Source organism: Lissotriton vulgaris, chromosome 2_1, assembly GCF_964263255.1.
Source record: "Lissotriton vulgaris chromosome 2_1, aLisVul1.2, whole genome shotgun sequence".
In the NCBI taxonomy this organism is placed as follows: Eukaryota; Metazoa; Chordata; class Amphibia; order Caudata; family Salamandridae; genus Lissotriton; species Lissotriton vulgaris.
This window is the reverse complement of record NC_141687.1, coordinates 958,328,667-958,341,769: the sequence shown is the minus strand read 5'-3', so window position 1 is coordinate 958,341,769 and position 13,103 is coordinate 958,328,667. Positions and strand designations below refer to the sequence as shown.

Sequence of the window (13,103 nt, the reverse complement as noted above, 5' to 3'; positions counted from 1 at the left end):
TCCGTAAAAGGGATCCTCAAGGACAATGGACGAGAGGTCTAAATTACGGACTGTCCGTGAAATTTACGGACGGTTGGTCACCCTAGGCCGGCACACTGTGCTAAGCACAAATTTTTTGCTTACGTGTTTTAAGCCACGCCCTAAATTACATTGGCCACGCCCCTATGAGAGACCCTCCCCCCAGTCTTTTCATCCCACTTAAAGCCCTGAGTAAGGATATAAATAAAATGTAATTTTTACAGCCACTAGCATGCCTGTTAATTAAATTGCTTTCTTATAACAGTTGATAACGATCCCTGCTTTGGAAAAGATAAAAAGGCACTTCCCATCATTCACAGTCGACCCTCTCTGAAAACCGGGACAAGAGCTGCATTTTCCGAAATCTGCCGGGACAGCTGGTGAAAACTCGGGGCGGTCCCGGAAAATTCGGAACGCCAGGTCTCCCTATTATCACCCTTCATTGTTTTCAGGTACGTTAGTTCAATTGGTCCAAATGAAACGATCAAAGACTACAATTCCCAGGGCGCCTTGAAGAAAAAGTCACGAACTAAAATAAGTGATACCTAGTAAAAGTTAAACTAACTACATCAAGATCCCTTAAAGAAAGACGCGAGCGATACTATTGGACCGACCAGCTACCACCCTCTCTTCAAATCCACCGATGAGTTACACACAGACCTTTTCCGCATCCAAGACCTCTCTACGACGCTTTCAACGAAATCCTTACAGACAATTCATCTCAAGCGGGCATTCCTCAAAGCCCAGCCCGTGGCCCTCACCTGCTTTGAACCCACCTGGATAAGTCAGCTTGTTTATGTGGCTTCTGAAGAATTGTTCAGCGTGCGACTCAGCCTTTCATCCTTGCGAAGGTGATGAAAGGAGTGACATCAAGGTGGATATCAGCAATAACCTGGAAAGCAGTCCCAGTGGGAGGGGTGGTGGCTGTGCTTGTAACAGCCGCACAGCCAAGTGACCTAGTCAGACAGAGGGCCTCGAATGCATATTGTTTTTCCACCGGAAGTGGACTGGAAATCACCACTTTAATAAACATCGGTCGGTGCATAATACCATGCGCGAATATTAGCTCCCCCCATCAGTAGCAGCTGCTTTGAACAGGAAACACCGACACCGCAAAGGCCAACGGTAACACATTGCTCCGACTATTAATTCTATGAAATGGCTCAGAGGGCCTCAGAAAACAAAATATTCGTTGCCACGGGTCACATTACCGTAGCCAGTAGGTAGCTCGGTCGGATCAGCGCCTGCTGCGGAGATCTTTGTTTGACCTACACCTTGGAGTTTTGAATACCAACAAGACCAACACAGCATTTATTTATTCTATGGTCAAGGCCAAGCCGTGGATAAGAGTAATCCCAGTGCTGGACTGCCCACGATGGGCACATGGAAAAGGCCGGAGGCGATGGGGCTTCTTCCTGGCCTGGATAAGCTGAGAGACACCCAGACTATGCTTCCCTCCCAGAGGCCTGTGGGGGCGACGCATTGCAAGCCACAGCTGAGATGTGGTGCTTTGAAGAAATATTGCTTCTGGGTACTGACATATTAGCATATTTCCATAAAGTCTCTTCCGAATTGTCAGTACAACACTTTTCTCTCAAGACAATATATTTAAAAAGAAAAAGTTATGTTAAATGAACTTTATGTCCCTTTTTTCCAAAAATATCTTTTGGTGGAGTACCCCCAAGTCACTACCAGAGGTGCAGGATCACAGGGTACAGTATGACGGTGGTATAAATAACTTTTCTCTACCTGGTCCAGTCCTGAGCAACGCCGATTATTTACAGGCAAGCCTCTCAGTGGACTGGGCTATGTGTAATGGTACCATTGCCTATTTCTCTGCAAGCTCCATCTTCCACTCACGCGCCTATGTGCCCCACAGCATGTCTCTGCTGGCCCAGTAGAAGATAGCAGAGTGACTGACAGCTGCTGTTGGCAGTAACTGAAAACCTCGCTATACAATCCGCCAGGGCGATCTGAATACACCTCCCCTTTATACAACTAGTGCCCAAATCATGGCTTTATCCAGACCTTCCTCTTCGTCTTCAAACTCTTAAAGGGTTCTTTATAGCCATCTCACTGCCTTGCTTACAACTGTCTCTACTCCCATGTCCAAGTAGAATTTCATACGCACCACTCTTGCAGGACTGCTGTCTATCAAATATCCAACAATTTTTCCCACTCACCATCACCCCCCTCTCTTATCCTGCTCTGGTTGGCTGCTGTTTTGAGTCCATAGATCAGCCTGTCCCTCTCAACACATCACTCTAAGAGTCATCAAGCCCTCACTCTTCCTGTTCCATTCGTACCTTAAGGAATGAACCCAGTGCTTGACAAGCTGGACCCTAAATTCCTCTCCAGCGGAGTTCCCCAAGGCTCTGCCATTGGTTCCTTCCTCTTTGTCCTCTACACAGCCCCATTGAAAGAATCCTATTTCCTTCGCTTTTCACCACTTCCGCTTCCCTGGTAATGCCCAAACCTTTGTTTAGTCCCTTCCTGCTCCAGATCACTTCAGATCAGGATCGAACTGGCCAGGGTCGAATAGGCTCCCCCTATGACCCGTGTCCGGCAACGGTAGCCAAGATGGCATCTGTACCTATTGCCGCAGCATTAACAACGATCTTCAATAATATGTTTGCGACTGGACACTTTCCTTCATGTTGGGAACAAGCGTCCGTCCTTCCACTGCTAATTTGGATATAACAGACCCTAATAATTATCGCCCTATTTTGAGGCTTCCATTACCAGCCAAACTGATTGAAAAAATGATGAATCTTCAACTCAGTGCATTTCTAGGGGCCGCTTGGGCCTTAGACCCCTCCCAACAAGGGTTCAGAGCCGGCCATAGTACCGAGTCCGCTCTGATTAAGGCAACGGAGGAAATCACAGAAGTGCTGGACCTCAGAGGTAGTGCGGCGTTGGTCCTATTGTATTTATCCGCTGCCTTCGATAGGTACATCATGGTATTCTGATGGACTGGCTGAAGAAATATGGGGTACAAGGGAAAGCATGGGACATCTTGAAAGCTTTCTTAACCAACAGAGTTCAGTGTGTGGCAATGGGCGACCATGTATCAAAACCTTTTGTGTTGCCCTGCGGCGTTCCGCAGGGCTCTTCCCTAAGTCCCACACTGTTTAACTTATACGTTACCTCGCTGGCCCCTATTGTCAGGTCATTTGGTTTTGATTTAACACCTTATGCAGATGACACACAAATTGTGGTGTCACTGTTACCTGGCAAGGAGGAAGGAGTAGCCATGCAATTTCAGGAATGTATGTTGGCAGTGGGGAGATGGATGGCTGATAATTGCCTCAAATTAAATACAACAAAAATGTAAGTCATCATATTTGGCGCAAAGAACTTCTGGAGTCCAGGCTGGTGGCCTGAAGAGATGGGTACCCAGCCCCTACCTGTTGCTAAGGTGAAGAACCAGGGCATCTTAATTGATGATCAATTGACCTTCAGGCCCCAGGTCAACGCCGTAGCAACGTCGGTATATTTTATAATTAAAATGATTTCGAAGATCCTCCCTTTCCTCCCGGAGAGCTGTAAAAAAATGGTTAAAACTGCTTTAGTGCTGTCCCGTCTAGATTATTGCAATAGCCTCCTTCTGAATGCCCAACAGGGGCTGCTAAACAAAATGCAGGTGTTGCAAAATGCGGCAGCCAGACTTCTTACGGGCATACCGAAGAATGCCTCCATCTCGTCCGAAATCACAAATCTACACTGGTTGCCAGTGCAGAAGCGGATCGCTGTTAAGGCCTTGTGTCTGGTCTTTAAGGCCTTACAAGGCCTGGGGCCTGCCTGCCTGAAGGAGTACTTTTAATGGTACATTCCTGCCAGATATTTAGGGTCCACTGGGCTGCGGTTGGTTAAAGTCCCTCCTATAAAGAAAGCTCGGTGGGGAGGTAGGAGCTTTGTGTTGGGGGCAACAAAGGCCTGGAATGCCCTGCCCCACACTTTGAGGAACATGACAGATTTGATGGCGTTCAGGAGAGGCATTAAAACCTTGCTGTTTTTACAATAATTCCCATTCTGGCTGAACCTTTCGGAGTATTCATCTAGTGCCAGGACATCTCCGGGTAACAATGCGCTGTATAAATGCCAAAAATAAATAAATAAATAAATAATGCAACCTGGTAGTGCCAGAAGGCTTAGTTTAACAAGACAGTGTGTGGGCTGTGTTTTTTGGCTGTTTGTGGGCTGGTGTCAAGGTCTGGCAGGCTGCTTTTTACTGTTGATGTCCCTACATTACCACACACATTGCCTGCAGCAGGCACAAGTGTGTGCAGTCTTCCATACCTTGCAAAACACCTTCACAGCACCTCTTTACAAGTTATGAGCTGCCACGATTTGCAAGTCTGGCCACTTTTTTAGCTTTCTAATTCACTAATGGTGCCACTTTTGGGGCCTCATTTACTATCGCGCCACTTTTTTACGATCCGGTGGCGCAATGTGCCACTGGCATATTCATAAGGCCATGTAAAGCCACATTATGTAGCTTTTCATGACCTTATCAATAAGTGTCCACAATGTGCCACTGGCATATTCATAAGGCCACGTAAAGCTACATTATGTAGCTTTTCATGACCTTATCAATAAGTGTCCATTTCACTCAGAAAACTGCATAAAAGGGGCGTTCCATGGGTGTTGCTGGAGGGAGTTCCCAGCAACATCCATGGCTTTTTGACACTGCCCCAGATTTACGAGAAATCGTAAGTCTGAGGCAGCAGCAAAAACAATTGCCTCCCCAGGGGAGGAGTAAAGGAGGCACAACGAGGAGGAATATCTTTATTTCTCCTCATGTTTGCTCTTTCTATGTGTGCTACATTCTTCAGCACACATAGAAAGAGGAAAACGCCTCTTCTGATTGTTTCTGTGCAGGAAGGTTTCCCTTCCTGCACAAAAATAATCTTCCCCGCAATGCAGGCACCCTTGCACCAGGATGTAAAGGTGTTGGCGCACAGCAGCCCATCGAGAACTGGCGCAGGGGAAAAGGACAGGAATGCGCCGTGTCTAATAGATAGGGTGCATTCCTACTCTTTTCTTTTGCCATAGGGCAGCACAGCAGCAAGTCCTGCTGTACTGCCCTACGGCAAGAAAAACATAAATGAGGCCCCAAATTTGGTGCCCAAGCCTGTTTTTTGTTCCAGTCCGACACTGCTTCAAACTCTTGCAATCAGCTGCCTGTCATCCATACCCTACTTGCAGCCACTCGCTGTACCTAGTCACATGCAACAAAGAACAAGACTAACTATTGGTAACACACAAGGTCAATCAATCAATCAATCAATCAATCAATCAATCAATCAATCAGGATTCTTGTAGAGTGTGACTAATCACCCAAAGGGTCTCAATTTGCTGGGATGGGTTTCTGCAGTTCTGTCGAAGAGCCAGGTCTTGAGGTCCTTCCTGAATTGAGGCAGTGACAGTGATTTCCTGAGCTGCAGAGGTAGGGAGTTCCAGGCCTTTGCAGCGAGATAGGAGAATATCTTCCTCCAGCCGAGGTCTTGCAGATCCGTGGGATAGTGGCGAGGGCCAGATGGGCAGAGCGGAGATGTCTGGTTAGGACCAGCCTTTGCCCCTAATGCCACCTCTTCATGTCAAAACCTAGGGGGTCACAACAGCAGGGGATGCTACATGCGACCACCTGAGAATCGGCGAAGGATTTAGGAGCAGATCTGGATGTGTATTTATCATTCAAAAACAAATTAAGATGGTCGCCTCCACGTGTTTCCTTTCTGTACATCCCTTTGAACTCTGATATAATTTTTTCCAAGCTGTTATTATGTCACACATTGGTTACGGCAATGCCTTTTGTTTGGAGCTTCCTCAGACATCATCGCAACTGCTTCAATTCAGAATTTGTCTGCAAGACTATTACTCAAGTTTCCAATGCATAACTTAGGATTTTGCGCTGTCCTAGCTAAGAGAGTTGCATTGACTACCTGTAGCACTCTGCCTGTGTTTTAAATCTATATATATTGGTCACCGGGCCTTTTACAATCTGAGTCCCGTCTTTACCCAATCCAAGATTACACAATATGTCCCTTGTAGAGTTCTCTGCTCTGAATATGTCCTTCTGCTTTGGTACAGTCTTTCTCTGAGGGCAGAGCATTCTCTTACTTGGCGCCTGTGTTGTGGAACTCCGTCCATCTCTTTCTGTTCAGAACCTAGACATCTAAAATTCCATAAGCGTTTAAGACTTGGCTGTCCAAATGATACTGCTTCATCTTTTCAGCCCTTAGTTCAAGGATCCCCACCCATCTATCAGTTCATCCTTTTCTTTTCACCATAACATGCACTCATTCAATGCCAGCCAGTAAAAACCCTCAAGATCTGGTGGTCTTATCTCACAAAGTCAATAATATCAACCACAATATATATTGACTGGCCTGTAAGGCAACCTGGCAGTGCCAGAAGAGCTGGTTTGATAGATCAGTGTGTGGGCTGCTTTTTGGTACCTAAGCAGTATCAATTTACTATTCTTACCTCCACGCCTTCTTACCTTGATGAAATGTTGGTAGTGGATGATGTGGAGTTGATGCAAGTGCAAGTTAACATTAAAAGTTTAATATAGTTGTAGAACATAGATTCAATTACACCTTCCATGCAGCAACTATCTTCGTAGACCAACAGGAACTTATCAACTCTTCCACGGCCACAAAACACCTCAATACTCCACTCCTTCATCCTCATGACTCCCACACATTGAATATTCAATCACACAGGGTTCAGTCCTATGATCACTGTGGAACACTCTGAGAAGAACCTGAAACTGCTCCCCCTCTACAGGCGGATCCATCAAGTAAAGCCCCCTCAAGTCTCCGATACTCCTTACTGGATTTTGGACACTTAAAGCCCCCGGGTTTTGGCCTACTAACTCTGCCCCTGGAGTTACTGATACTGGGGGCATTTGTAACTCTGAAGGATTCAGCTTTTAAAAGTGGAACGCTGATTGTCCCCTTAGAAATAAGGCTTACAGCGGAACATGCCTGATTCCCCTCATTCTTACTTATTTCTCCCCAATATTTCAATGTCTTAAAGCAATTGACGTCTTAGGGTCAAATGCATTGGATCAAGAGTGCTCCTCGGGATCTTGTAATTTCAATAGGGATGGTAATTCCTCTGACTAATGGGGTTAATCTGAATCAACCAATCTGACGTAAGATGTTACTCATAATGAGGGTCTATGCTGACTTCTCGTTCCACCATGCCCATTCCACCATTCACCCTGTCACCCGAATGATCCAAGGACCAACCAACGCCTTGATCTCACATAGAGTTCAATGCTACTTCAGCAAGATGATGCCATGTACAGTGGCTCTTCTTCAGATGCTTCAATAAACAAATACATCTGCGGAGTAGAGCATGTTTTGGATCTTCCTCCAGAAGTGGGGTGATTTTCCATTCCCAACCAACTCTACATCAGGTCAATCGCCTTCTTGTGCAGAACAGAAAAACAGGAGGAAGTAGAGGTATGAAGCAAAGTCAGCTCTGTGATGCTCTGGATAGCACCAATGCATATTAGCAGTTTGGTACCAGAGTGCATCAGAGACCTTTACAGGAGTGCCACCAGCTTTTATCTGGCCCTCATATCCGAGATCATCTGCGGCGTACCCCAAGGATCCTCCCTCAGCCCGACACTGTTCAATTATTACATGGCCCGCTCGCACATGACTAAGAGCTAAATGACAAGAGTCCTCCCAAATATAATTTGAGGTCCAGAGGAGGGAGAGAGAAAAACACAAAATGCTAAAGTACCTCTAGTTAGACCTATATATTTTTTCGGATGATTACTTCACAACATATTTCACAGAGGATGCAGTGTGTAAGAAAAACATTAGGTTTATTCAAACATGTTATTTATATTTTTATTTTTCATTTGTTCAGTTTTTATCAACACTTTCTATGAATCAATTTTGGTGATTTTTACTAAGACAGAAAACGTTTCAAAGTGCAGAACCCCAAGAAAAGGACTCATTCTAGATTCAAACCATTCATTCTATCATGCATACTGCTACAGTCACTACCCAATCTAAAAAGGACTAAACTAACATGTGAGACAAAAAGCAATAAACATGCAACAAATGTAAGACATAACAAAAAACGTTTTTGAGAAACCCCTATGAACTTTTCTGCAACAAATATTAATACATTACTTTCATTTTTTTGTTTATACATTTTCCATTTTCTACAGATCTTGTCCATCTTTCTCTTTTTTTGTATGTATCTTGATTTTCTGTGAGGGGGTCTCAAGTGCATACGGCCTACGTACGTTTCGGAGATAAATACAATTTGATTCACCTTCTTTAGGGCCAAAGGAAAACAAACTACAAACACATATATATATATATATTCTCTCTGCTAAAACCAGGGGGTTCTTCAGTTTCTATTAGTTTGCTACAGCGGAAGGTAGTCAACTGACTGATTTGCGTGTTGGTAGGCTTTTGTATTCCATTGATCGGTTAGATACTCTGATTATATGTTCACGTTTCACAAGAAGGGTGGAATGAAGCCGGTATCGGATGCTGTATTTCGTCTTATTAGGTATGCCAGGATCGTTGTCTCATACAGAGATCTGGCCTGGCTTATGGTCACACATCTCGGGGGGGTCCTCCGGTTGGTATACTGCCGCCCATTCCACCATTCACCCTGTCAAACGAATGATCCAAGGACCAACCAACGCCTTGATCTCACATAGAGTTCAATGCTACTTCAGCAAGATGATGCCATGTACAGCGGCTCTTCTTCAGATGCTTAAATAATCATCTGCGGCGTACCCCAGGGATCCTCCCTCAGCCCGACACTGTTCAATTATTACATGGCCCCGCTCGCACATGACGCCTGACAGCACAACCTCAACATAATCTCCAACGCCGACAACACTCAACTCATCATCTCCCTCACCAAGGACCCCATCACAGCCAAAGCCAACCTCCACAAAGGAATGAAGGATGTCGCCGACTGGATGAAGATCAGCCGTCTGAAGCTGAACTCGGACAAGACGGAGGTCCTCATCCTTGGCTTCAACCCTTCAGCCTGGGACGACTCCTGGTGGCCGAAGGCACTTGTGGCAGCTCGACACCCACCGACCATGCACGCAACCTGGGAATCATCCTCGACTCAACGCTCTCAATGACCAAGCAAGTCAACGCCGTCTTCTCCTCCTGCTTCAACACGCTATGCATGCTCCGCAAGATCTACATATGCATCCTAACAGATACAAGAAAGACAGTCACCCAGGCCCTCGTCAGCAGCAGACTCGACTATGGAAACGCCCTCTACGCGGGAGCCCCGACCAAGCTCATCAAACGACTATGACGCATCCAAAACGCCTCGGCACAACTGATCCTCGACGTACCATGACACGGCCACATCACCCCCCACTTGAGAAACCTGCACTATCTCCCCATCAACAAGAGGATATCCTTCAAGCTCCTCATCCACGCACACAAAGCACTCCACAAGACCGGCCCAGCCTACCTCAACAGACGGCTCTCCTTCTACATCCCCAAACGCCAGCTACACTCCGCCGACCTCTCACTCGCCAACTTTCCGCACAGCCAAAGAACAACTACCGGCGGGAGATCCTTCTTCCACCTCGCCGCCAAGACATGGAACAACCTCCCACTGAGCCTACGAGAGACCCAAGATCTGATGACCTTCAGGAGGATACCCAAGACCTAGCTGTTCGATCAGTAGTGCCCCCACCCCTCCACAGCGCCTGAGACCCTCGCGGGTAGGTAGTGCACTTTACAAATGATTGATTGATTGATATACCAGTGCATTATTCCAGCATGATTTGTTCAGTAGTCCATGGGCCTTGATGTGCAGGCCTCAGATCATTTCCCAGAGGTCAGCGTCCACATCAAAGAAGATCCCCTATAATAGCTATCCTCGTTGGAGATCTCTCCTGAACAGTCAAGCATTCATCTAGTTAGTTTTTTAACTTGGTCCTAGCACTCTTCTTAACCAATGATGACACAGCCTCAATGGGGTACATGTAGAAGGATGGTCATAAGAGCTTTGCACACCTTCAATGGAGGCATGAATTGAGTCGGTTCTAAGAGTGTATACACACAAACTCACTCCGTTGTAGCAAGCGAGGAAACAGGGAACCAAGATTGGTTAGGAGAGCTTCATTTAGTAATAACTTCTAGCTGGCATTCTAGAGAGGCGAGTGTCAATATGCTGAGTAACCTTTTGCATACAAGAACATCAGGTGCAAGGATTTTCAGAGGCTCACACACAATGACCTATTACTTTTGGGGTACTCCCCCTCTCCTAGCAAGAAGCCTATTATTGGGGTCATTTGTTTCAACCTGCCAGCCTTCTGTGTCCCCTTGTGGTGACACCCTAAGTCAACCGCCTACAGTCACCTTAAAACATCACTGTCTCTGAGGACTCGCAGTAAGTGGAACCTCTTTCTTAACTTAGGGTGCACCAAGACTATTTTCCGCGTTGTATTAGCAGCACACCAAATCCGTTTAAACTTCCTGTGGCCTGTGCACAGTTATCTGCCCCCCAGCTGATGTGTCTTGTACTTTCTCCCGGATATGACTCTGAGGCCATCAATAGGTGTTACTACAGCAGCAGGGGGGCTGATCACCAAAGGTTCAGCAAAGGCGCATCCACCGCGTACCAGACCCTTGGGCCCAGGGAGTGTGGGGAAGCCTTATATTATGCAAGTCCAGAACTGGGCTCTGGGTTCAGCTGATATTTGGTAAAGAAAAACAAAAAAGTGATGTCTGGAATGCTCAAGGTAATCTCAGCCTCTAGTAACTGCTCGGGCCACATTCAAGTCCACCATTTTTTACTCACTATGCCACTCTAGACAGCGACCCGCAAATATACAAATACGCTCATGTCTTTCTCCAGTAGGAACAGTCCAGTCTCTCGTGAAGGAGGCTAAACAATACTGGTGCTGCCTCTGTCCCAGCGAGGGGACCGGACCTGGCAATACAGGCTGAACTGCCAGTCAAACAGAGGGATAATACTACTTCCTGTCCACCGTCTCAGAAAACTCCTGCTCCAAACTCATCGCCACTGATCAGGCGTGCGGTAACAGAAGCAATTGCCACTGAACAGGCAGGCAGTATCAGAAGCAATCACCAATGAACAGGCATGCAGTAACAGAAGCAATCTCTGCTGAGCAGGCATGCAGTATCAAAAGCAATCACCAACGAACAGGCATGCAGTCACAAAAGCAGTCTCCACTGAACAGGCATGCAGTAACAGAAGCAATCGCCACTGAACAGGCATGCAGTAACAGAAGCAATTGGCCACTAAACAGGTGTACAGTAACAGAAGCAATCGCCAATGATCAGACGTGTACTAACAGAAGCAATCGCGTATCAGAAGCAATCTGCCACTGAACAGGCATGGAGTAACAGAAGCAATCTGCCAATGAACAGGCATGCAGTAACTAAAGCAATCTGCCAAAGAACAGGCATGCATTAGCAGAAGCAATCTACCACTGTACAGGCATGCAGTAACAGAAGCCATCATCCACTGAACAGGCATGCAGTAACAAAAGCAATCGCCACTGAACAGGCATGCAGTAACAGAAGCAATCGGCCACTGAACAGCCATGCAGTAACAGAAGCAATTGTCCACGGGTCAGGTATGCAGTAACTGAAGCAATCACCACTGAACAAGCATGCAGTAACAGAAGCCATCTGCCACTGAACAGGCATGCAGTAACATAAACAATTTGCCACGGAATGGGCATACAGTAACAGAAGCAATCACCGCTGCACAGGCATTCAGTAACAGAACCAATCTGCCACTGAACAAGCGTGCAGTAACAGAAGCAATCTGCCACTCAACAGGCATGGAGTAATTGAAGCAATCTGACACTGAACAGGCATACAGTAATTTAAGCAATAGGCCCCTATACAGGCATGCAGTAACAGAAGCCATCTTCCACTGAACAGGCATGTGGTAACAGAAGCAATGTGCCACTGAGCAGGCATTCGGTAGCAGAAGCAATCTGCCACTCAACAGGCAAGCGGTAATAGAAGCAATCGACCACTGAACAAGCATGTGGTAACAGAAGCAATCTGCCTCATGCTGCTGGCCGGTGGGGGTCTTTAATCTAGTCCACCAGTGCAGGTCCCAAAAAGGTACATGCTGTAACCTCTTATTCACATCTCACAATGACAATCAGGCATGGAAGGATATTAATAAAGTCCAGCCTTGCAGAGCTCTCGCCCCTCTTCGCCCTCCTTCTTTTGCATGCTCACGATAATACACTGTAAAGCAAATGTGGCGTGGCGTTCGAGGCTGGGCGGGATACTCGCTATCTCCCTATCCTGCCAGGCTGATAACAAGCTGATTAATAGCTTTTTAAAGCGGAGTCGCGCATTTCGCGCTGTGTATTTTAACAACTTGACTAATTGCTTTTTAAAGCGGAGTCGCGCATTTCGCGCTGTGTATTTTAAATTACTGCATTAAAATGTATAATTTTATCTAGCTATTCGCTTAGGAACTGTGAGAGTGCTCACCTGTTTTTTCTTAGCTCTAGACCCCGGTCCGCCCCGGCTGAGTGCCGTTTGTGCGGAGGGTCGCATTGGAGAGCGCCATTCCCTGCATTGTTTGATCCACTTCCGCCCTGCCTCTTACAGCGCAGGTTAGCGGTCTAGTGGTTTAATGCCTCACCCATATAAGACGATGACATGGCGGAAGCGCAGCGGACGAGCGCAGCGGGAGCGCAGCGGGAGCGCCGACTTCGCGCCGAAGTCAAGCCAAAGTCCTGCCCGTCTGCGCCCGTCTGCGCCCGTCCGCGGCCGGCTGCGTCCTGCGGCCCCTCACCCTGCCCAAACTTTCAGGTACTCGCCCGAGGTCTTGTATTCCCTTCAACTCCCAGTCCCCCTGCCATCCGAGGCCATTAGGCGGGCTCACGAGTGCGGCATTTCCACCACTCCCTGTATGGTTCTCCCAACCCTGCCTGGACCTGTTCCCTCCCATGTCTCCGCTAACACCCCATCACCTATACCTGCCAGCTGTACTCTTACTATCCTCTACCTGAATACGCGCTCCTTGGTGAAACACCAACTAGAAATCTACTGCTTATTAGAAGATAC

General features: G+C 46.9%; 1 protein-coding gene across 2 annotated transcripts in view; it reads right to left on the bottom strand.

Annotated features, from left to right (window-relative positions):
• Positions 1-13,103, bottom strand: part of LOC147731481 (platelet-activating factor receptor-like) — a 61,194-nt gene that overhangs the window by 24,645 nt on the left and 23,446 nt on the right. Inside the window, exon 1 of one of the 2 annotated variants that reach the window (XM_086958750.1) lies at positions 795-971. The exons of the other annotated variant lie outside the window; for it this stretch is intronic. The gene's annotated coding sequence lies outside the window, so the exon portion shown is untranslated. Of the gene's footprint in view, positions 1-794; positions 972-13,103 lie in introns of those variants that run through there. 2 annotated transcript variants of the gene reach the window in all.